Source organism: Phacochoerus africanus, chromosome 4 (assembly GCF_016906955.1).
Source record: "Phacochoerus africanus isolate WHEZ1 chromosome 4, ROS_Pafr_v1, whole genome shotgun sequence".
NCBI lineage: Eukaryota > Metazoa > Chordata > Mammalia > Artiodactyla > Suidae > Phacochoerus > Phacochoerus africanus.
The window spans coordinates 105,272,497-105,298,827 of NC_062547.1; the positions used below are offsets into that span (position 1 = coordinate 105,272,497).

Here is a 26,331-nt window from a genome sequence, read left to right on the forward strand (position 1 = left end):
GAGAACTTCCATATGCTGCAGGTGGCCTGAAGAAAAATTTTTCAAAATTGCCCTTGAAATTGAGGACTAAAGGAAAGGCAACGGGTGTCAGTTACTGAAATTCCAGCTGGACATCTTAAAGCATGCCCTTCACCTTTGTCCCTCACTTCTATTTCCTTTTATGACATACGAAATTTTAGACCAAAAAAAACCAAGAAATTTTAGAGTAGAATAGGGCCCAAGAAATTCCTCATAAATATATCTGATTATAAAAATTACCATGTGAGGTCAATTCAAATAGGAATTTCTGGACCTATGAATTCATAATCTATGAGGGAGACTGTAGAATCTATATTTAAATATGCATCTCAGCTATTTATTATTAGCAAGCCTATGTAGAAGCACCTTCATTTTATAAAGAAACCAAAATAAAATAACAGGGAGTTTGGGGTTGGTAGATGCAAACTATTTACCTTCAGAATGGATAAGCAATGAGGCCCTACTATAGAGCACAGGGAACTATATCCAGTCTCTTGGGATAGAACATGGTGGAAGATAGTATGAGAAAAAGAATGTATATATATGTACGACTGGATCACTATGCTGTACAGCAGAAATTGACACAACACTGGAAATCAACCGTACTGTAATAAAAATAAAATAAAAAAACAAAGTTATTTGTTCTAAGAAGTCTTTCCTTAAAAAATAGCATTCACTATCTTTGGTAGATATTAATTGCTGGGATATATTCTAGAATAAGAAACAATTATGTAAGCAAGTATAGTGAATACTTTACTGGGGACTAAACAAAGCTGAATGCAACTAATTCTTCCTTGGGAGAGAGATGAGCAGGAAAACCTCTAGAGACTTTTGTAATACTGTGCCTTGTGGATAGAGAGCAGAGGACAGATATTCCAAGAAGAAAGGAAAATATGCAGAGATACACAGATGTGCATAGCATTTTCAGGAATTAGGAGTGGCCCAGGGGCCTGGATTGTGGTATGCAGCAGTGTAATGGTGAAAGATGAAAGAAGAAAGGAGACTTTGAGATTTTGAAAGCCTGAGATACATTGCTAAAAGGTTTGCTCTTATATGACACCAAAAGCACGGGTAACAAGAAGAAAAATAGATAAATGAGACTACATCAAACTAAAAAGTTTCTGTGCAGCAAAGGAAACCATCAATAGAAATGGAAAGACAACCTACAGAATGGGAGAAAATATTTGCAAATTGTTTATCCAATAAGGGGTTGATATCTAAAATATATAAGAAATGCATAAACTGTAGGAAAGAAAAAATTAAAAGATAGGCCAGGAACTTGAATAGACAATTCTTCAAAGAAGACATGTAAGTGGCTAACAGGAATAAGAAAAATGTCACTAATCATAAGGAGATGCAAATCAAAACCACTATGTGATATCACCTTACACCTATTAACATGACCATTATAAAAACAAAACCAACCAAACCAGAAAGTAACAAGTGTTGGTGAGGATGTGGAGGAATTGAAACACTTGTGCACTGTTGATAGGAATTAAAATGGTGCAGCCACTATGAAAACAGTATGGAGGTCCTCAAAAAATTAAAAATAGAACTATCATATGATCCAACAATCTCACTTCTGGATATTTATCCAAAAGAATGAAAAGCAGAGTCTCAAAAAGATATTTGCATTACTATGTTCACTGCAGCTTTATTCACAACAGTGAAGAAGTGAAAAGAGTCTAAATCACTGATAGAAGAATGGATAAAGGAAAGGTAGTATATGCATACAATAGAATATTATTCAGCCTTAATAAAGAAGGGAATGCTGTCATATGCTACCATATGGATGAAATTTCAGGACATTATATTAAGTGAAATAAGCCAGTTACAGAAGGACAAATATTGCATGATTCTACTTACATGAGGTATCTAAAATAATCAAACTCATGGGAGTTGGGTGGTCTGGTGGTCTGGTTGTTAGGCCTTGGTGCTTTCTTTGCTGCAGCCTGGGTTCAGTGCCTGGTTTGGGAACTAAGATCCGACATCAAGCTACTGCATCCTGTGGCAAAAAAAAAAAAAAAAAAATTCAAACTCATAAAACAGAAAGTAGTTGAATTTTGGTTGCCGCTGGGGAAGGGGAAAGTGGGGTGTTGCTGTTCCATCTTGTATTTTCTTTTTCCATTTAAATCATAACAATTGGCCAGTTTCTTGAACTTGAATTCTCAGAATAATCTTTGACCTCTCCTTTAAGAGCCTTCCTTCCTTTTTCCCTTGCTTGTTTCCTTCCAATAATTATTTGCCAGGTATCATTTTAGTCATTGACAGTATTAGTGGAAAAGCAGACGCAGCTTTTTGGATCATGACTGTTATGGTATATACAGCTCTATGCATTTATCAAAATGTATTGAAATTTATATCACAGGGAGTTAATTATGTAATTTAAAACATGTAAAGCTTTATTATAGATTTCTAGTTTAATTATATTGTGGTTTGAAAGCAGGCATGTGTATGATTTCTATTTTTAAACATTCATTAAGGTGTGTTTTATGAACCAGAATGTGATCTTAGTGAATATTCCATATGCGCTTGAGAAGAAGAATGTCTGTTCTGCTTTTGTTGGATAAAGATGTCAGTTTTATCAGTTGATTGATGGTGGTGTTGGGTTCAACTATGTCCTTACTGATTTTCTTCTTGCTGGATCTGTCCACTTATGAGAGGAAGTGTTGAAATATCCAACAGTGATAGTGGATTCATCTATGTCTCCTTGCAGTTCTATCAGTTTTTGTCTCATGTTGTTTGATGCTCTGCTGTTGGATGTGTACATGTTGTTTTGTTATGTCTTGGGGAACTGGCCCCTTTATCATTATGTAATGCACTTATTTATGTCTGATAACTTTCTCATTTTGAAGTCTGTTCTGTCTGGGATTAATACAGCTATTCCTGCTTTCTTTTGATTAGCATGAATATATTTTTCTTTATCCAGTTGCTTTTTTTTTTGGCTTTTCTATCCTTTTCCTTTTTAAAATTGAAGTATAGATTGACATACAATATTATATTAGTTTCAGGTGTATATCATAGTGATTCAGCATATTGATCATTACTAATTGATCACCATAAGTCTAGTAATCATCTGTCACCACACATAGTTATTACAGTTTGACTCTATCCCCATACTGTACATTATACTCCTGTGAGCTATTTACTTTATAACTGTAGGCTTGGGTCTTTTAATTCCCTTCACCAATTTCACCCAAACCCCCTCCCCTACCTCCCCACTCCCCACCTACCACCCCCATCTCTGCCAACCACCAGTTTGTTCTCTGTTTCTGTGAATCTGTTTCTGTTTTATGTTACTTGTTCTTTTTTTTTCTTGTTAGATTCCACATATCAGTGAAATTATAGTATTTGTCTTTCTCTGTTTAATTGTTTCACTCAGCATAACATCTTCTAGGTCCATGAGGACACAGTGTTTTATATTCACAGCTTCTACATTCTTATTTTTTTCCCTTCACTGCTTGATTTATCAATTACTATTGTGTTAAAATCTCCACTATGATAGCAAACTTGTAGGTTTATACTGTAGTTCCAGCAATTTTTGTTTTATTTATTCCAATGCAATTTTAAGGAAGATATGAAAAGAAAACAAGAATGCCCATACAATGAAATAATGAAAAAAATGTAATAAATAGGCAGAAGACGACAAGCAAATCTGTGTAATTAATCATGATGTGTGCAAAAGTACTAAATATTCTAGGGAAAAAGGATCATTAAAAGTAGTATAAAAATTCAGATATTTGCTTTTCGTAAGAGATACACCTAAAACACAAAGATGTAGAAAATTCGAATAGTTAAGAGGGATTGGCATAAAGACATACTAGGCCAGTAGTAACCTAATAAAACTGTTTCAGCTACATTGATAACAAAGAAAGATATATCTTATACATACTAGAAATAAATTGAGTCACAAGATTGTGATGAAGGTTCATAGTACCAGATACATGTCACATTTGTAATCTGTCTGCCTCTAAATAAATAAAACAAAAATTGCTGAAACTTCAATTATTTATTTATTTATTCTATTTTATTTTTTCCTTCTGTTTTTTAAATTCAATTAATTTTATTATATTTATAGTTGTACAACCATCATTTCAACCTAATTTTACATTTTCATCCCAAACCCCAGTCCATCCCTCCCCACCAACCTGTCCCCTTTGGTAACCATAAGTATTTCAAAGTCTATGGTTCTGTTTCTGTTCTGCAAATGAGTTCATTTTTATCCTTTTTTTAGATTCCACATATAAGTGATAGCATATGATGTTTGTGTCTCACTGGTGATTGACTTCACTTAGCATGATAATTTCTAGGTCCAGTCATGTTGATACAAATGCCATTATTTCATCCTTTTTTATGGCTGAGTAATATTCCACTGTGTGTATGTACCACATCTTCTTTATCCATTCCTCTGTCAATGGACATTTAGATTGCTTCCATGTCCGGACTATTGTATATAGTGCTGCAATGAATGTTGGGGTACATGTATCTTTTCTTTCTTTTTTATTTTTTAAAAGTTTTATTGAAGTATATTTACAAGGCTATGATAATTTCTGCTGTACAACAAAGTGACCCAGTCATACATATTCAGATATCTATTCTCTTTCAGATTCTTTTCTCCCATAGAGTATCACAGAATACTGTGAGTTCTCTGTGCTATATGGCAGGTTTCTGTTGGCCAATCTTTCCATATACCTCAGTGTGTCTATGCCAATCCAAAACCCCCAGTCCATTCCTCCTGCCCTCCTCCATCTTTTCCCTTTGGTAACCGTAAGTCTTTCAAAGTTTGTGAGTCAGTTTCTGTTCTGTGGATAAGTTCATTGTATCCTTTCTTTTAAAAATTCCACCTATAGGTGATATCATATGATATTTGTCTTTCACTGTTTGACTAACTTCACTTAGTATGATAGTTTCTATGTCCATCCATGTTGCTGCAAATGGCATTATTTCATTCTTTTTATGGCTGAGTAATATTCCATTGTGTGTATATATACATATACACATACACACACACACGCATATATATATATATATATATATATATATATATAGGTTTCAGTGTTGGCAATTTCCATTCCTCTGTTGATGGACATTTAGGTTGCTTCCATGTCTTGGCTATTGTATATAGTGCTGCAATGAACATTAGGGTACATGCATCTTTTTCAGTTATGGTTTTCACTTGATAGATGCCCAGGAATGGGATTGCTGGATCAAACATTAATCCTATTTTTAATTTTTTGGGGAATCTCCATACTGTTCATAGTGGTTACACCAATTTACATTCCCACCAACAGTGTAAGTGGGTTCCCTTTTCTCCACACCCTCTCTAGCATTTATTGTTTGTAGACTTTTTGATTATGACCATTCTGGTTGGGGTAAGGTGGTACCTCATAGTAGTTTTGACTTGCATTTCTCAAATAATTAGTGATGTTGAGGATCTTCTCATGGGTTTTTGGCCATCTGTACATCCTCTTTGGAGAATTTTGTGTTTAGATCTTTTGCCCATTTATTTTATTTTATTTTTTTATATTGAACTGCAGAAGGTGTTTAAATATTTTGGAGATTAATCCCTTGTCAGTTGCTTCATTTGCAAATATTTTCTCCCATTCTGTGGGTTTTCATTTTGTTTAAGATTTCTTTTGCTGTGTAAAATATCTTAAGTTTAACTAGATCCCATTTTTTAATTTTTGTTTTTATTGTCATTACTCTAGGAGGTGGATTTGAGAAGGCATTGCAGTGGTTTATGTCAGAGAGTGTTGATCCTGTGTTTTCCTCTGACAATCTGTTTTTTAATTGGTGCATTTAGATCATTGCCATTCAAAGTGATTTTTGATATAGTTGAATTAACATTTACCATATTCAGTACTGTTTTATCTACAAGTTTTGACACTTATAAAGCTGAAGCAAACGTGCATGTACAAATTTTTGTGTGCACACTAAGTTTTTAGTTCTTTTGGATAAATATTTTGGAACAGAGCTGCTACTTCCATATAATTGTAATTTTTGTCAGATATTTACTATGGTAATTTAGTTAAGCTTCTGGAGGTAAATCTCACATTATTGTGGGTACCTCATCATAAATGGTTTACCCTGGAACTTTCAGTTCTCAGTGTTGTCCTTTCTCAGCCACCGGTAATTTGGCAAATACAATTCAAGCTTTGCTACACCAGCACTAAACTAGTTCCTGAGGCAGTTTCCACTAGCCGGGCTCTGCTCTGGTATGCCACTGCCCCTATATTCACATTTCTGTCCCTCAGATCTTGGGGTTAGCTGTTTGTTTTATGTCTTCCCCTCTCTTATGGATCCAAGAAGAGTTGTTGAGGTTTCAGTGTTGGCAATTTTCAAGCTCCTTGCATGCAGAACTGGGAACTAGGACTAAAAGCATATAAATTTTTTAAAAGTCAAGATAAGCATCTAGAAAAGATTTTTGGATGTATAAAGTGATGTATGTTTTTTTTTTTGTCTTTTTGTTGTTGTTGTTATTGTTGTTGCTATTTCTTGGGCCGCTCCCGCGGCATATGGAGGTTCCCAGGCTAGGGGTTGAATCGGAGCTGTAGCCACCGGCCTACGCCAGAGCCACAGCAACGCGGGATCTGAGCCGCGTCTGCAACCTACACCACAGCTCACGGCAACGCCGGATCGTTAACCCACTGAGCAAGGGCAGGGACCGAACCCGCAACCTCATGGTTCCTAGTCGGATTCGTCAACCACTGCGCCACGACGGGAACTCCAAGTGATGTATGTTGTTGATGACCGAGCTGTTTTGATGAACTGGGGCTCATAGAAACCTAACTGCATTATATTTAAGAGGAAGTGAGGTGTGTAAATCAAAACATTTAATGTAGATGATTTTTTTCAAGAAGCTTTAACTGTAAAGAGGAGAAGGGAAGTAGCTGGATGAAAATATTGGTTCATAAAATTTTTAAATTTTTAATGGGAGGCCAATAAGGAATAAAACTAATTAAAATGTATAAATTATAAAGAAAATATGAGAAAATTATAGAATTTAATAAAAGGCATAACATATCCAAATAAATAGATATATCATGTTCGTTGATGGACTACCTTAGTGTTATAAAAAATTTCAGTGTTCTCTGAATTAATATATAAATCCAAACAATCTCAATAAAAATGCTAATAGAATTTTTGTGTGGACTTTGCCAAGAGGATTCCAAAATTCATTAGGACAAGCAAATGTGTAAGAATGTCAAAATAATATTTGATATCAGGAATTGCCATATTAGTTTTGAAGGCATATTATAAAGCTGTATTACTAGAAACAATTTGGTAGTGGTGCAGGAATACATGTCCAAAACAGAGTTTTAAGTGGAGTCCCTTGAGGAAGAATGCTACAACTTTGCCAGGGGAGTATATCATACATCTTTCTTTTTGCCTTCCTGAGAGTGACCTGGGATCATTCACCGAGGTATCTTTTTACTGGAAAGAGGGGAACATTCAGATTTTTGAAATTACTAGAATAGGTTTGGAGTTGATACTAATTCCTGGGGATCCCAAATGTTCTTTGGTCAAATACTCAGAATAAGAATTTATAGGGATTAGATGATAAATTGTGTTTTGGTCCATTTCCTTCTAACAGTAGACCCAGTGGGTCCACACATACATCCCTATAGCAGTTCTCTCTGTACCTGAACTTTACCTGAATTTATATTTCCTAAGAATACATTTACAAACCAACAGACACTTAACAATTGTTCCCTGGCCTGTGGTACAAGGGCTTATATGACAGGAAGGGCCAAGTGGAAACCCCTGGAAACTCTGCTCAACCAGAATATTAAACCAAAATCAATACTGCATCTCTGAGGAGGTCTGTGAAGATTGATTTTGCTCTGAAAATCTTGAGAAATCCAAGATTGTTGACTTGTCCTGTCATGGTAATGGGGTTTTGGCTAGTGGTACAGGATTTCTATAAACTTAATCAAGTGGTAACCCTAAATACTGTTGCTTTTATAAATGAGGTCTCCTTACTGGAGCAAAACACACAATCTGTGACAACTGATATACAACTGTTGCTCTTTTGGCAAATACTTTATTCTCTCTATACCAACTAAAAAGCGATTTGCTCTCACTGGTCAGATCAACAAAATGTATTTATTGTTGCTCTTAGCTCTAGAGTGCTTTGTCATAATCTAGGCTACAGAATTTATGAAATAATGCTAATAGATCCATTGGGCAGGAAGTAGCAAAAACCTGGAAGCTTTAATAGGACTTATATGTGCCAGAAGGTAGGAAATAAGCCTCATGAAAATTTGGTAGGTTTCTAGGGTTCCAGGAGTCTTGGGGTATACTGAGATCTCTCCTTTAAAGTAAAAGTTAAGGTGATGTATCTTCCACCTACTATCCTTAAAAAAGAGATCCAGTGCTTTGTGGCCCCTTAGGGTTCTAGAGCCAATATATGCCACATATGAGTGATTTACTTTATATATTTACTGAGTTTCAAATGGGGCTCAGACCAAAAGAAAGCTCTGTAGCTGATCCAGGGTACAGTACAAGTTATTCTACCATTTAAGCCAAATGAAGCAGCAGGTCTGTGAATTTTAGGACTACACTAAGGCGCTTCTGGCAGCCCCTCATAAGAGAATGACAGTGCGTTGTACCTAGGGTTTTATTTTATTTTTTTATTGAAAAAAATTTTTTTGTCCTTTTCTAGGGCCGCATCTGTGGCAAATGGAGGTTCCCAGGCTAGGGGTCTAATCAGAGCTGAAGCCACCAGCCTACGCCAGAGCCACAGCAACGACAGATCCAAGCTGCGTCTGTAACCTACACCATAGCTCATGGCAACGCTGGATCCTTAATCCACTGAGTGAGGCCAGGAATCAAACCCACACCCTCATTGTTCCTAGTTGGATTCGTTAACCACTGAGCCACGATGGGAACTCCTGTACCTAGGATTCTAAAGCAAAGCCATGCAGATGTCCATTCTCCTTTCGCAAAATGGCACCTTACTTGCTGCTTAATGATGATTGGGACTAAATACCTGATTATGGGACACCAAATGACCAGGCAATCTGGGATGACTCTAATGAACTGAGTGTTATCTGAGATATAAAACTCTAAAGTTGGACATGAGCAGCAGCACTCCATCATAAAGTGGTAGTGGTGTGAGATTGAACTCAAAGATATATTGAATATATAATTTGCATGAGTTGAAGTTCAGACTCTCATGACACCTACTCCTACTGCATTGTTGCCTCTCCTTCACCTCACATTTATGACCTCATGGGAAGTTGCCTCTGACCAGATGACTGAGGAAGAAGAATTTCAGGCCCAGTTTACACATGATCCTTTATGATATGCTGCCACAGATGGAAGTGAATTGCTGCATAATTATGATCCAACTAAGGGGTATTCTGATTGATAGAAAGCAAGTGAAATACTTTCATTGAGTAGAACTTCAAGCAGTATATTTTCTTGCCCACCCTGTCTGAAAGAAGAGATGGCCAGAAGTATAGATCACAGGGGCGGTGGCTAGTGGTTGATACTGGATATTAAGGGACTTGGATGATACAATATTGAAAGAGTAGAGACAAGAAGATCTGGGAAGAGGTACATAGATGCAACCCTTAGAAAGAGGACAGAATATGAAGATTTGTCTCGTGTGAATTCCTACCAAAAGTCACTAACTTGAGTCTTGCAAGTGCTAGCTAGAAAAGATGACAAATTCTGTGAATAACTCTCAGCCTCTATCTCTAGCCATCCCAGTGCTCAGCTCAAGAGTTTGTAAACAAAGTGGCAAGAGAGCAAGGATGGAGATTCTGCTTGGGCTCAACAACACAAACTCACTCTCCTCATAGCTGATCTGACTACCACCACTGCTGAGCACTTAACTGGCCAGTAGAGTAGATCATTGCTGAGAGTCTCTGGAATGACAACAATGTCCTGGGAGACTAGCTAGCAATCTAGTGGCAGGTTGATTTCCTTAGATATACTCTTCTTTTGGATAAATTTGGCTTTAAAATTTAACTTGAATTCCTGAAATGTCTCTATCAGCACCCCCCTTGATGAACTTACTAATGCTATATTCACTATTTTGGTATCTCACACAATAGTGTTTACTCAATATGACCCTAGGGTTCTCCAGAACTCTCAGGGAGTCTATGAGGTCAAAACTGTATTTCAGTATAACAAGACCAAATTGTTTGCCATTTTCTTTGTGTTCATTTATACAGATGGAACAAAGTCAATTGTTGGTAAAATCTCTGAACTCTTAGCATGAATCAAAGAAAGGACACTAAACTGGACTAAAAATGATAGGATTCTTCACTACTAGGTGCTCAAAGAAAAAATTTCACATCGAGAAAATGTAAATATTCAAGATGAGGTAGTAAAAATGTTTAATTTTAAACTCTACTTAAAAGAGACACGTGCACCCGCATGTTCATTGCAGCACTATTCACAATAGCCAAGACATGGAAACAACCCAAATGTCCATCGACAGAGGATTGGATTCGGAAGAAGTGGTATATATACACAATGGAATACTACTCAGCCATAAAAAAGAATGACATAATGCCATTTGCAGCAACATGGATGGAGCTAGAGAATCTCATACTGAGTGAAATGAGCCAGAAAGACAAAGACAAATACCATATGATATCACTTATAACTGGAATCTAATATCCAGCACAAATGAACATCTCCTTAGAAAAGAAAATCATGGACTTGGAGAAGAGACTTGTGGCTGCCTGATGGGAGGGGGAGGGAGTGGGAGGGATCGGGAGCTTGGGCTTATCAGACCCAACTTAGAATAGATTTACAAGGAGATCCTGCTGAATAGCATTGAGAACTTTGTCTAGATACTCATGTTGCAACAGAAGAAAGGCTGGGGGAAAAATGTAATTGTAATGTATACATGTAAGGATAACCTGACCCCCTTGCTATACAGTGGGAAAAAAAAAAATGTTTAATTTTATTTAAATTTGATTCTCTAGGACAAGTCTTAATATTCTGTTCAACAAATGAGAAGTCATGCATAGAGCACTTTTATTACATATCAAAACATATTTGTCTTGTGGAAAAGCACTTGTGTGATTGTGTAAATTGCAGGCTGAACTAGATGCTTTTTTACTTGATAGAACAATTAGGATTACTCACATTTGTATATTTGGCAGATATTTTCTCAAAAATAAATGAAGTGAACCTGTTGCTTCATGGGAAATAATTGACAGTATTTTGTTTCCAATGGAAAAAGTCAACCTTTCAGGAGTTCCCACTGTGGGGCAGTGGGTTAAGAATCCTACTGCAGTGGCCCATGTCATTGTGGAGGTGTGGGTTCAATCCCTGGCCTGGTGCCTTGGGCTAAAATATCCGGTATTGCTACAGCTGTGGTGTGGGTTGTAGCTGTGGCCCAGATCCAGTCCCTGGCCCAGGAACTTGCATATGCAGGGGGTGAGGCCATTAAAATAAAAGTCAGGCTTTCAAATAAAGTTTGAATTTTTGAAAGCTTCACTCCTGTGAACTTGAAAGCTTTGCAATGAAAGACTTTTAAAATATTATAATGGTGATATTACTTAATATAAATTTATTTTTGATATGGTATAATGTAATTTTTCACCATTTGGAAGGTCTGAATAACTCAGTGAACTAACATTTTTGAAATGGTCAAAGCGTGATGTTACAAAATCATGCATGGGAAAAGATTCATTTAAATTGTAAGATAGACCAGTAGTTTTAAGATAACACAGTACATAAAATAAAAAATTTAAAGAAAAGGCAAAAGACAAATTGAGAAAACTATCTTCAACACATAGTAACAATTTGTCAAAAGTAAAAAGCACTTTATATTAATAACTATAACAGATCATTGAGCAGTTTCTACTTGAGGTATAAAAATGAAACGGCTTAAAAAAAATCATTGCTTGGAATTGTGCTGTGTTGAATTTTCTTTCTCTCTTCTTTTTTTTTAATCCCTTAACATTTTCTTGGACAGATTCCAAAAGCTTCTAGTCACTTTGTTATTAAATGAGTTCTGAATAGTTTAAAGCCACAATTTCATCCCTCTGACCATCAAAAGCTGTGTCTCTGGCTAGTGGGGGTGACTTCAGGGAATGGGTATAGGGGGTTGAGGAAACGCTATAAAAACTGTACAGTGTTCGAATAACCAAAAATTATTACTCTGAATTCTCCTGTCCCTGCTCCCCAGTCTGGTGCCTTGCTTGAGGTGGCAGATAGGAGGTAGGAGGAGACAGGGATAAATAGGGTTGTTTCTGTTGTCTCTTTGTAAACCTTGGAGGGAGGGAGAACTGTCCGGTTAAAATTTTTGATGACATTTTGATGTCTCTCTTTAGCATGTAGGATACTTTGGATTTCTGAACCTCAACTTTAAAGTTGAATCTAGATTCCAGATAGCAGACATCACATTCTATTAAAAAAATGCTAATACTACAATAGAAAAATGATCAAAGAGCTTAAGCAGAAAATTCACAGGAATACAAAAGACTAATATACATTTACATTACATATACATTTCACATCATTAAAAATTATTAGACTAGTGTAATAGTTTTACATATTATATTACCATTAAAAATTATAATACCAAAATGTTTCAGGTTGTGATGTATAGGTACTTTTCATTCACTGTTAATGGAACTTTAAACCTTAATAGCCAGGTGTGAAGAACTAATTCTCTTTCCAGTAATCTACCCAAGAAAATGCTCTTAGGTGCTATCAAGGATATATGAGGAAAAATAGTCTTCATGAAATTATAAGAGTAAAGATTGCAACCACTTAGTTAAGGATCTGGCAGTTCCCTGAGCTGTATGTGACTTGGATCCCAAGCTGCTGTTGCTGTGGTGTAGGCTGGCAGGTGTAGCTCTGATTCAACTCCTAGCTTGAGAACTTCCCTATGCCATGGGTGCAGCCCTAAAAAGCAAAAAGTAAAAAAAAAAAAAAAAATTTAAAAAGATTGCAACCACTTAAATGGCCATTAAAAGAATTGTTAAATTATGGTGTAACCGTATGTTTGAAATATTACGTAGCTGAGAAAGGGAAATACTGTATGTTTTCACTTATATGAGGAATCTAAAAAACAAATCAATGTAACAAAAGAAAAGCAAACTCACAGACACAGATAACAAAATAGTGGTTGTGATGGGGAGAGGGTGGGGGAGTGTGAAACAGGTGAAGAGGATTAAGAGGTACAAACTACTAGTTATAAAGTAAATGAGTAGCAGTGCTGTAATGTATAGTACAGGGAATAGTGTTAATGTCTTCTAATAACTTTTGGTGTGGAATCTAAGAGTATTGAATCACTATGTTCTACATCTGAAATTAATATAATATTGTAAGTCAACTATACTTCAATTAGAAAAAAGAAATATTATGTAGCTGTGTTAGTCAGAGTTCTCCAGAGAAACAGAACTAATAGGATAGATAGATAGATAGAGTCTATCTATATAAATTACTTAAGTTCACATTTGACCCTTGAACACTGTGGGGGTTAGGGGCGTCAATCCTTCAGCAGTTAAAGATCTGTGTATAAATTTTAACTTCTCCAAAACTTAACTAATAGCCTAGTGTTTACTGGAAGCTTTACTGATAGCCTAAGCAGTTGATTAACATGTATTTTGTGTGTTATATGTGTTATATACTGTGTTCTTACAATAAGGTAAGCTAGAGAAAAGAAAATCTTATTAGGAAAATCATAAGGAAGAGAAAATACACTTACAGTACATATATATATTTATTGAAAAAAATACACACATAAGTGGACCTGCACAGTGCAAACCCATGTTATTCAAGGGTCAACCGTATTTGTCATTTGGGAAACAATACATCATGTCACTAAAATGATTTATTGAATACTTTTACATAATTAATTGCTAACTTAAGGAATATGAAAAACTAGAGTCTGTTTAGAGTCTAGAATAAAGAAGAGAACATATGTATGTAAGTTAACTACCCACAGGACATAAGGAAGTTATAAGGTATTGAGTTAAGATATAAGGTCAGTATTAAGAATATAGGAAATTCTATAGGAGTTCAAATTCCAAGGAATGATTTTTTAATAAGGGACAGTAGCAGCAGAGGAAGTAAGATGTAAGTGGGCTTCTGAAAAAGAATAGAATTTTTTAAAGAAAGAAGGAGATAAATGGGAGCTGAAGAAATAGTATTGAGAGAAGCTTGACATTTACTTGACAATTGTATTGGTTTCCTAGAGCTACCATAAGAAAGTACCAAAAACTAAGTGGCTTGAAACAATAGAATTTTATTGTCTCATAGTTCTGGAAGATAGAAATCCAAAGCCAAGGTGTAGGCAGGGTCATTCTCCTTCCTTCTTCGCCTCTTGCTAGCTCCAATGGTTTGCCAGCCAAATTTGGTGTTCTTTGCTTGTAGTACGCACATCACTTCAAACTCCCATCTTCACATGGTGTTCTTCCTGTGTTTTCCTTTTTTTTTTTTTTTTTGCTTTTTATGGCCACACCAGTGGCATATGGAGATTCCCAGGCTAGAGGTCCAGTTGGAACTACAGCTGCCCAGCTACGCCACAGCTCACAGCAATGCCGGATCCCTGACCCACTGAGCAAGGCCAGGGATTAAATCTGCATCCTCATGGATACTGGTCAGATTCGTTTCCACTGTGCCATGAAGGGAGCTCCCCTTGTGTCTTCCTATCATCTTTCTTCTGTTCATGTCTGTCTCTATGCCCAAATTTCACATTTTTATAAAGACATGTTTTATTGGCTTAGGACTCATCCTAAGGACCTCATTGATGCCTCTGTAAAAATCCTGTTTCCAAATAGGGTCACATTCTGAGGGACCAGGAGTTAAGACTTCAACATAGCACTTTGGGGCAACACAATTGAACTCTTAACAGCAGTTTTATAGAACGTTGTTTTGGGAGTAACATAGTATGTTTGAAGAGAACTGCTAGGCCATGAATACTAGATGGAGGAAATTATTTAATTTAATTTAATTAATTTATTTATTTTGTCTTTTTAGGGCTGCACTCACAACATATTGAAGTTCCCAGGTTGTGGGTAGAATCAGAGCTGTAGCTACAGGCCTACACCACAGCCACAGCCACTCCAGATCCTTAACCCACTGAGTGAGGACAGGGATCGAACTCACGTCCTCATGGATACTAGTCGGGTTTGTTAACCACTGAGCCACAATGGGAACTCCTACATGGAGGAAATTAAATTTTTTAAAATAGGTAATGAAGAGCCACTGAAAATGTTCAAGAATTGGAACTGAATTTATACATCTCCCCCACTTCCCTGTCAAGCTCCTACTGAGACAATGGGAAAGCTTTGCTTGTTTTTTTAGTTTTATATGTTCGTTTTGATAATGAAACCATAACATCATTCTTAAGTAGGTAAGACATGAGGAATAATGGGAGGTAGAAAGCAAATGCTGACAAAACAACAACAACAACAACAACAACAAAAACAAAAGGAGTTCCCATCGTGGCTCAATGGTTAACGAATCTGACTAGGAACCATGAGGTTTCGGGTTCCATCCCTGAGTGAGGCGCTCAGTGGGTTAAGGATCTGGTGTTGCTATGAACTGTGGTGGTAGGTCGCAGACACAGCTCGGATCTGGCGTTGCTGTGGCTCTGGCATAGGCCAGCAGCTGCAGCTCTGATTGGACCCCTAGCCTGGGAACCTCCATATGCTGCAGGAGTGGCCCTAGAAAAGGCAAAAAAAGACAAAAAAAAAAAAGAAAGCAAATGCTGTCAGATAGACTGAGAAAGAACAGAGGAAACAGGGAGCAGGAATGGTGGAGGAAAGTTCTCTTCTGCCTAGGAGAACTCCTGAGAAGCTCTGGGCTGAATCCATGCAAAAGAAAACAAAACAGAACAAATAGGACATGGAGAAATCTGCAGTGTTTTATGTATAAAAGCTGGCCAAAAATTTCTATGAACTGGAGAGTCTATTCAAAATTTGCACTGTTGACACTAAGCAGTGACTATAAGTGTGGTGACTCATTACAAAAAACCTGTAACGAGTTTATATTTCTCACAGAACAAATGTTGGGTAATTGTCCTTGATATATGGCTTTTTTATGACATCATTCTCATTTAAGAACAACTTTATTTCTGGAAAACTTCACTATGGAAAAAATATTTACCTATAGCCATTTTGCTTTAAATTAGTCCAAAATTCTCTTATCAACATGTTATATGCCTTGTTGAAGACTCTATCACTGCAAATCCAATTTAATTATATTTTCAAAGTTTGAATTCTGGATGCAAGTTCACACTTGAGAGGGCAAAGTACAAAGTCAAGGTTTTATACAGGCTTAACTGTTCTCTGACATGAGGTGTAAACATTCAGGATTCCAACTTCATATACTTATCTCTTAAGCAGTCACAGTAAGTTGACTTTCAAAAGTCAACAAATCTTATAACTAAAACTAGCTTATATGTAACATTGCACATATTTTTAGGCATTGGAAAAAATACCTTCTTCCCTTTTGGTGTCAAAAATTGCAGATCATTTATTAGAAATGTCTCAAAATGTTTGAGGAAACTATCAGTTAGCAAAATATTCAATTGTAGTCGATTGCTGAGATCTTATAAAAGGAGGAAAAACCGTCATATATGTCCTTGTCCTTTGTTATGGGAGTTATTTCTCTGTAGTAATTTTTTTTTTATAAGAAGAGGAGACTTGGAGTTCCCTGGTGGCTCAACAGGGTAAGGGTCTGGCTTTGCCACTGCTGGGTATTGCCAAAAAAAAAAAAAAAAAATGGTGGGGAGGAGACTTATTCAGATACATACTTATTTGGCAGTTTCTGTCAGTAGCAGAAAGAAGGAAAGTCTGTGTGACTGATAATTTGTTTTTTTATTTTTATTTTTTGTCTTTTTGCCTTTTCTAGGGCTGCTTACAGGGAGGTTCCCAGGCTAGGGGTTGAATCGGAGCTGTAGCCGCCAGCCTACACCAGGGCCACAGCAATGCAGGATCCGAACCATGTCTGCGACCTACACCACAGCTCTCAGCAATGCCGGATCCTTAACCCACTGAGCAAGGCCAGGGATCGAACCTGCAACCTCATGGTTCCTAGTTGGATTCGTTAACCACTGCGCCACAGTGGGAACTCCGTGACTGATAATTTGTTCTGACTCACATTTGTTTCAAGTTTTAATTGAACCTGATTCCAATTGTCATTCCTTCCCTCCCCATTCTTCTCTTTGACTGAAAACTTGTGGAAAGTAAATGTAACTATTTTCTACAGCAAACAAATCATTTCAAAATCATGCAGCAATAGATTAAGTGACAGATCAGCATTAAAAAGATTAATACATGGTAAAAATCCCAAGACGGTGTGTCTGAGATCCAGGCTAGATGTATTTACACAGATACTTGTATGGAAAAAGGGCCCAATGGACAGCAGGGGATTTTTGAGTTTCATCTGAGGCAGTTTAAATATTCTCTAGGTTGGCTTGGTTAATCTAGGCTCTGATCTGTTATATAGTCCCAATCTAAGGAAGATTTAACCTACAGAACTTATATTGCAGAACCTGTAGAACCTTTGCTCCTGAAGCAACAGAGTAAATTATGAAGAAAATCAAGCCAAAGGATGTTTTCTTGCACTGTGAATTAAAAAGGGAAGAACAAGCCATCTCCTTTTCCCAAGCAAGAGAGGAGTAGCCAGCAATTTGTTTGTAAAGTTAGAGTTTTATCTCCTGCTACTTCATCAGGGAAAAATAAACTGAATCATGGCAGAAGGTCCCTGTGCTCATAACTGCCTTGAAAGGCATGGGCTGCTGGTCTTTAGATGCACCAGATAGGTTAAGATGGCAATAGAACAGACACCTGAGTGCTTCTCCAAGTTATCAGGGCAGCATCAACTCACTTCAGGGAGGACTTCATGCCCTGCCTCCCCATGATAACTAATATCTGCTGATTTTACTTCCCTTGTGAGTATGGGCATGACTCCAAATTTAATTTGATTTAGGAAAATAAAGCAATGTGATGCTCCCTGCACCTGGATATATAGAAGACATTTGCCTTCTAAAAGGCCAGGGCCATGGTTGCTTTAAGATTAAATTCACATCAGGGTTAACCCCAAGATTTCCTAAATTACTCTGGGATGTTTGTGCCAGAGGCATAAAGTTATTTGGTGCTGGATTAAATTTGTGCAAATAACCTGATAATTAAATTCTGAGAGGTTGGGTGATCATTCAGAAGAGCCTAAAATTGGTTGTTCATGAACTATGTTAACGTACTTTTCTTCTATATTTACTTACTGTTTTGGCAGTTTTACCTACTCGCTTCATTTGTTTTCTCTTCTATCATTAATCTCTCTCTAGACCAGTTGGAAATCCAAATATCTAAAGCCAGGAAGAAAATATAAATTAGTAAATGGGGCGATAGTGAAAGATGATAAATGGTAACCGGCTCTTAGCTTCAGTATCAAGGAAAGTATGGAGGGTGTGTGTGTGGCGGGGTGGCACAATATTGAGCACATATGTTCTATCGAAGGAGCACAGCCCCCATTCAGCTGTTCGCCATGTGGGAATGTGGGTCCAGAGTTGCCAGATTTCAGATATTTTTTTTTAATGGGAACTGGAAGTCATGCTTTTTCTCTCCCCTGCCTATATCTAAGGAGAGAAATAAGCAGAAATACCCTGCCTTTAAAAGGTTGACTATTCAAATAAAAACTATAGAGACACTATTCCACTTACAGATTATCCACACCAGATAAGGTCTGGTGTGGTAAGGTATAGGGAAATAGATACTTTGGTAATGACTGTCAAAATTACATACAAATGGGAGTTCCCGTGGTGACTCAGTGGTTAACAAATCCGATTAGGAACCATGAGGTCGTGGGTCCGATCCCTGGCCCTGCTTAGGGGGTTAAGGATCCGGTGTTGCCATGAACTGTGGTGGTAGGTCGCAGACGTGGCTCAGATCTGGTGTTGCTGTGGCTCTGGTGTAGGCCGGTGGCTACAGCTCTGATTAGACCCCTAGCCTGGGAACCTCCATATGCTGCAGGTGCGGCCCTAGAAAAGAGAAAAAAACAAACAAAATTATATACAAATGCACAGATTATTTGACTCAGCAATTCTGCTTCTAGGAATTTGCCCTGCAAATATACTTGCATATTTGCAAAATGATATGCATATAAGGGTATTCATTGCAGCACTTATTTAATAGTAAAATATTGCAAACATCCTAAATGTCCATCAAAAGGGACCTGGTATTAAATAACTTATGGCACATGAATACAATGGAATACTATATAGCCATAAAGATGAATAAGGTAGCCTGTGTGTACTAACATGATTTGTTAAGAAAAGCAAGATGTAGGAGTTCAGGTTATGGTGCAATGGAAAGAAATTCGACTAGGATCCATAAGGATTAAGGTTTGATCCCTGGCCTTGCTCAGAGGGTTAAGGATCCGGTGTTGCCGTGAGCTGTGGTATAGGTCACAGACATGGCTTGGATCCTGCATTGCTGTGGCTATAGTGTAGGCCTGCAGCTGTAGCTCTGATTCGACCCCTAGCCTGGGAATTTCCGTATTTGTCTTTATAGTTTTTAAACAACATGTATATACTTTATCTTAAAGAATATATATAATATATAATTCTTATGTATATATTATATTAAGTATATTTAAAGATGATCTTTGGAAGAATATCAAAAAAACTGAAAACAAGGTTTTCTCTGTGATGGAGAACTGGTAAATAGGGGCAGAGTTGTGAAGGCCACTTACTCTTCAGTCTGCATTCTTTGCTACTTTTTGAAATTTGTTTCATATGCATGTGTCATTTATTTTTTTGAAAATAACCCCAAAAAAGGAAAATTTAAAAGCCTTTTGAAAATTGATTGGGTCAACAATGAATTATTGTGAGGCTTAAAGTAGGTAACATACCAGGGTCTTTTAAAAAGTACCCAGGCCAGAGCTTATAATACAGTAAGTGAGCAATAATTGGTTAATTCATTCTCAAATTGATCAGTCATGGTTAATTCCCTCTTGAAGTCTTATCTACTTACTAAAATTGTTATTCAGATTCATCCATTTCAGTAGAGTGTAAGTAGTTAATAGTATTGCAAAATGTGTTTTCATTTTAGCAAAAACAAACATTAGGCTGAAGGAGAAAGTTCAAATAAGAAGATTTTAAGTATTAACTAAAAGAGAATTTTTTTAGAGGAGAGGGAGCTGTGGGAGAGTCTTGGCAAGGGCTTGAAAGGGCTTGGAAACAAGTAGTAGTTCCTGGGAGCTTCCTCAGTCCATCTGGCTCACCTGGGAAAGGCATACCAATCTGTGGCGCTGTGGGACTATTTAAGTTAAATATTGCTAATTAAAGCCTTAAATCCCAAAGGAGAAAAAGCAATATGCGCTGCAGGTAAGTGGCTGTGTGCTAACTTAGCTACCTCTAGAGAATTTCTGAAATTCTCTGAGGATGGAACCTGAGAATTCCAGAATCTGAGAAATCTTCCTGCCTCTCCTGCTTGTCAGCTGCTTTCATTTTCATTATAGGTAAAGTACATTTAAACTGCATGTCAAAGGCAGCCCGGTGGCAGGGGGGAGGGAAATAGAATATTTCAGAAGAGCCGGAGGTGGCCTAAATTGAGTAGAGAGCAGCTTTACCCATATGGCTTGCTTTGGTGAAGTGAGTAGAAAGGCACTAATTTGTGTGTGTATAAAAAAATGACTTATTTTAGCATAAATTGGCAGCCAAAGACTACAGAGCTAAAATTGTTTTAACAAGTTGCATTTTGTTGACTTCCAAAACAAAAGGCCCAAAATACCCATCGTAACTTACTGTGTGCCCTGTAAATTATTCCTGGTCCATATTTTGCAGAGTTGGAGCAGAGTTCTAGCAATGACTTCCGAGTCGATGATTTTAGAATATATAATTTTCTCCCAAGGTGTTTAGAACACTTTTCAGAATTGCTTGGTATAAAGTCTTCGTACCACTTTAAAACAAAGTCAGTAGTACCCACGGTCTGCATTATTTTAGCTTCCAGATTACAATGAGTATCTGAGAGAGAGGGAGACCTCAGAGCATGAGAATGGAAGAAATGTGCCTAAATTTGCTTAGAAAGTGTTGACAGAGCTAGAGGTTTCACCAGCATTTCCTGTGTCAAAAACAAGTTCTCACTTTGGTCTTCAATGGCAGTAAAACAGAGATTAGGAACTATTACTGTTTGTTCAAAAGCAGAAGCTGTAATCATTTCAGAGAAAGAGAGAGCAAAATTGAAACTGAAACTCTCCTTCTACCTGTGTGCAGCGCCAGTAGAGTGTGTCCACCCGGGGCTTTTGCTCCCTTGTTGCAAGTGAAATGATTAACCACAGAGGCGTCTTTCACTTATGTCCTAAATCGGGACATATCTTACTGCCTTTTTTTTTTTTTTTTTTTTTAACCAGCCCAGTCACATTATGGGTACCCAAAATTGTTCTTAGTGGCTTTATGAATAGTCATGCTTCTTTTCCTTTCCACAGCATGAGTATTCACTGATATCACTTCTGAGCACTTTAGCTTGATTTGGTAATTAGACAAATGTATACCATTAATCACAATGCTCTGTGAAGACCAGTGCTAGCTCTGTCTGTCAATATAAATAGAGAAATTGGCTTATCCACAAAAGTTAAAGCTATCTGGTTTTCTCACGTATTAACACAAACTAGGTCTTGGAAATACAGTTGTATTTATTTGTTTTATAATTTCCTAGCCTTTCCAGTATATGCACTTTTTGACAAAACTTTGTCCTCATTCGAGGGGTTTTGTTGTCGGGTTTTTGTTTCTGTGGGTATTTGCCTCAGTTCATCTCTGAGCATTGCAGCTAGACTGTTGTGATTCAAAACTATGTTCTAAGGTATTTCCTCTAATGGAATAATTGTTTTGTAATAAGTCATGCTTTTCTACTGTGAAAGGGGAGGGGAGGTGTGGTAATCCACAAGACAAGATAAATTGTTAGAAGAATTCCTTGATTGGAAATTTTAGCTTTGTGTTTTGTTGCTGTTTCCTGAAACTAACTTGGAGATAGATGCTCCTGATTTGTCCATCTACGGCTTTAATTCCTTGGATCCCACTCATTCTTTTACTTTAAGAAAAAAGAAAAGTAATTATTGTAGAGGCCTATGTATTTCATAGCTGCCTTTTTGTAAGAAGCACTTTTCCCAAATAAAACAATTTAACTGCCCCCCCCCCCCCGCAATGCTCTATGAAATAACCCAAACACCAAAGCAAAGAAGAGAATTCATGGTATGCAGATGTTTGCTACTTCTTTAATGAAACCGTCTTGGGATCCAAGATTTAAGAGAATTAATTAGCCCTAAAACAGATAAACTTTTTATCAGCAGGTTCCATTCATTCCTCATAATTGTGGTAGATCACTCAGTATATTAACATACTTTGCAAAGATAGTGACAGAAAAGAAATAAAAACGGAATTCTCCTGGCATCACGCATGTTAGGAAGTTAAGAGGAGGCCAAAAATTGCCAAGAGATTAAACAAGTCAAGTCCTTTTATACCATCCTCAGACATTCTCTTTGCTTAAAATGCACTTTTCTTACTTTTAAGTGATCTCCTCATTCATCAAGGCTAGTTCAAATACTACTTCCTGTCAGAAATTTTGTTATATCCACCTCCAGATCTCAGATTAACTGCTTTCTTATTTATGTTACTGTAGGCATTTCTTAACACATTACAGATTTTTATTTTTGTAGTTTTGTCCTGTGATAGATTCTGAATTCCTTTAGGATACAAAATGTGTATCCTTTCAATTCTTGCAATGTACACATTATCTAGTATATAGTAGATAATAAAGCCTGTTGAAGGGAACCAATTTGGAATAGGGACTTGGTAGCTGAAAATGACCTAAAATGTCTCCTTCTTTCATTTTATCCAACCCATTCCTCTGTTTGTCTGGATAAATCTGCCACTGCTTAGATGATGTGTTATCAGACACCCCATCTATTAAGCTGCCTTTCAAATGTCAGACTCTCATTTCTAACAATGATACACAATTGTATGCTATAAATATTTCAAACCTCTTTTGCATGCACTGCTTTATTTAGTTCTTATAAAAATTTTTACAAAGTTCCAGATGAGAAAATGGAAACTTAGCAAGCATCAGTCACTTGGACTAGAACTCAGGTCTTTTAAATTCTCAGTGTAGCATCATTTGATCTAGAGCTTATTTTTATTTTTTATTTTTTATTTTTTTATTATTATTTCTTTTTTTGTCTTTTGTCTTTTGTCTCTTTTTGTTGTTGTTGTTGCTATTTCTTGGGCCGCTCCCGCGGCATATGGAGGTTCCCAGGCTAGGGGTCCAATCGGAGCTGTAGCCACCGGCCTACACCAGAGCCACAGCAACGCTGGATCCGAGCCGCGTCTGCAACCTACACCACAGCTCACAGCAATGCCTGATCGTTAACCCACTGAGCAAGGGCAGGGAGCGAACCCGCAACCTCATGGTTCCTAGTCGGATTCGTTAACCACTGAGCCACGACGGGAACTCCTGATCTAGAGCTTATTTTTAAATTATTTTTCGAACAGTTTCAAACTTATGGAAGAGTCGCAAGATTAATGTGAACACCTGTGTATTTCACCCAGCTTCACCCATTGTTATTTTACTACATTTATTTCTCTCATCTACCTACCTACGTTCCTATCTTATTTATCTATAATTTTATGAATCATTTGAATGTTGCAGACAACAATGCTCCTTTCCCCCTAAATTCATCAGTTCATATTTTTTAAGACAAGGCTATTTACTTATATATCATAGTAAAATATCAAAATCAGGAAATTTAGCATTGATATAATACCTTAATTAACAGATATTAAAGGTTTGCAAATTTTCCTAATCATGTCTTTTGTGACTTTTTTTCTGGCTCAGGATTGAAGAGGATCACACATTGTATTTACTTTTTGTATTTTTGTGTGTCCCTCATTCTTTCCTTTTATTTCATGATATTGATTTTTGTTTTAGGAATTTGGGGTATTTACTCTGTAGGATGGACCTTAATTTAGATATGTCTAATGTTTCCTCATGGTTAGATCTAGGTTACACAGTTTGGCAGAAAACTCTGTAAGAGTAATGCTGTTTCCTTCTCAGTGTATTATACCGGGAGGCACATGGTGTCATCTTGTCCCATCATTGGTGATATCTGCCAGCTTTCTTTGCTTGATAAAGTTGTCTTTATAAAGTTACTATTTTTCAACTCTGAGTTATACACAGGGCTTTAAATTTTTTTAATCTCAAGAAAGGTTAATGGTGAGTTCCCTTTGTGGCTCAGCAGTTAACAAACCCGACTAGGAACTATGAGGATGCAGGTTCGATACCTGGCTTTGCTCAGTGGGTTAAGGATCCGGTGTTGTCGTGAGCTGTGGTGTAGGTTGCAGACGTGGCTTGGATCCTGTGTGGCTGTGGCTGTGGCTGTGGTGTAGACCAGCAGCTGTAGCTCTGATTCAACCCCTAGCCTGGGAACTTCCATATGCCGCATGTACGGCCCTAAAAAGCAAAAAAAAAAAAAGGGTTAATTGCTGTAAAGGCAGCTGGTGTGCCCAAATCACAGCCTGTTAGGCCTCCTCTCCTTCCAGCCATCACTGAAGCAGCCATCGTCAGCCAGATAACAACTGACATCATGCTCTCACCTCGATTCCAACCTCATTGCTACTCTCTACACAGTGGCTGGGATGCTAGCGTCACGTAACAGACCTGCCTCACACAATATATGAGGATGAGTTAATGCCTTTGGAACAACTCTTGAGCAATAAAGGACAGACCCAGTGGATTAATGTGACTCTCTTCAACCCCTTGGATCCACAATTCTTAGGATCCTAATGGATCGTGTCTTGGTTTCCTGTGGTCACATTCAACTTGAGAGCATTCCATACACTGATTTTCCTTATTCCATTTTATTCTCCTCAGTCCTTCCATTCGTGATCTCTGGATAACTATACCTGACCCCAAAGTTATCAAAGAAATATCAAAATAAAATTCACCTCAAAGAAATGTCATGAAGAGAAGGAGTATCTCTCTACTCACTAGATGGGCTGAGTTGTTGAATAAAGCCAATTAGATCTTAAAATTTTTTAAAAATTATGAAAATATGTGATTATTTTATACAAAGTCATAAAATAAGTTCAGAAATTTCAAAACACACGTACTTGGTTTTATTTATTAAAAAAATTTTCCCTCTATTTATGGCCATATCTGCGGCATAAGGAAGTTCCCAGGCTAGGGGTGGAATCAGAGCAACAGCCACAGCCACACCAGATCTGAGCCATATCTTTGACTCACACCACAGATTGTGGCAATGCCGGATACTTAACCCACTGAACAAGGCCAGGGATCAAATCCACATTCTCATGGAGACTACATTGGGTTCTTAATCTGCTAAGCCACAACAGGAACTCCACCACATACTTGGTTTTTTAAAAAAGTGTTTTAATCAGACTTTTGCATCTTTCTCAAGGTCTGACCTGGCTAGACCTTCCTTTGTAACTGCAAACAAAAACACATCCTCTTTTACACAAATGCCACTCTATTTAGGCTCTGGTCTTGCCTTCACGTTTCTCCCTTGCCCACTTCCTTTACTAGCTAGTGCCCTCCAAACTATAATTCCTCAGGGCATTGCAAGAGAGTGAAGGGATTCAGACATGTGGTTGCTCTGCTCAACTGCACACGCTTCTTTCTCTTTTTTACCATCCTATCCTTCAACTTCGCTTTTTCTTTCCACTAATTATTTTCACTTTGCCTTTGCCCATTTGTTTCTGATAGGCAACTCATTCTCCTTGCAGAAAGAGAACAAAACAGAAAGTGAGACTGTTATTTATTTCTGCTTAGTAGCAGAACAAACTGGAACAGAATGCTTTGTGTCTGTGTTTCTTAGAAGAAAGCGGCACCATGATTAAGCACTCAGCCAATAATTTGGGATGCTGATTAAATCAAGGAAGACATCTTGATAGGTTTGTGGAATGTAAAGTTTTGAGAATTAGAGAATTCTCTATCTTGGACATTAGGAAGATTGACAGTTGCTTTGTCTATCATAAAATCAAATATAAATTTGATATAATGAGATATATATATATATTTTTGGTCTTTTTTTTGCCTTTTCTAGGGCTGTTCCCGCAGCATATGGAGGTTCCCAGGGTAGGGGTCAAATCATAGCTGTAGCCACCAGCCTATGTCAGAGCCACAGCAAGGCCAGATCTGAGCTGCATCTGCAACCTACACCACAGCTAATGGCAATGCTGGATCTCCAACCCACTGAGCAAGGCCAGGAATCGAGCCCGCAACCTCATGGTTCCTAGTCAGATTCGTTAACCACTGAGCCACGACGGGAACTCCGAGATAATATGATTTTAACATGTTTTTAGGTGACACAAGAATG

The 26,331-nt window shown here is 37.4% G+C and overlaps 1 long non-coding RNA gene across 1 annotated transcript in view; it reads right to left on the reverse strand.

Moving 5' to 3' along the window:
• Positions 1-21,081, reverse strand: part of LOC125126200 (uncharacterized) — a 28,713-nt gene extending 7,632 nt beyond the window's left edge. The window contains exons 1-3 of the long non-coding RNA XR_007134554.1: positions 20,750-21,081; positions 18,227-18,310; positions 1,885-2,023 (exon numbers count right to left, since the gene is read on the reverse strand). This is a non-coding gene — a long non-coding RNA (uncharacterized LOC125126200). The remainder of the gene's footprint in view (positions 1-1,884; positions 2,024-18,226; positions 18,311-20,749) is intronic.
• Positions 21,082-26,331: the final 5,250 nt, after the last annotated feature.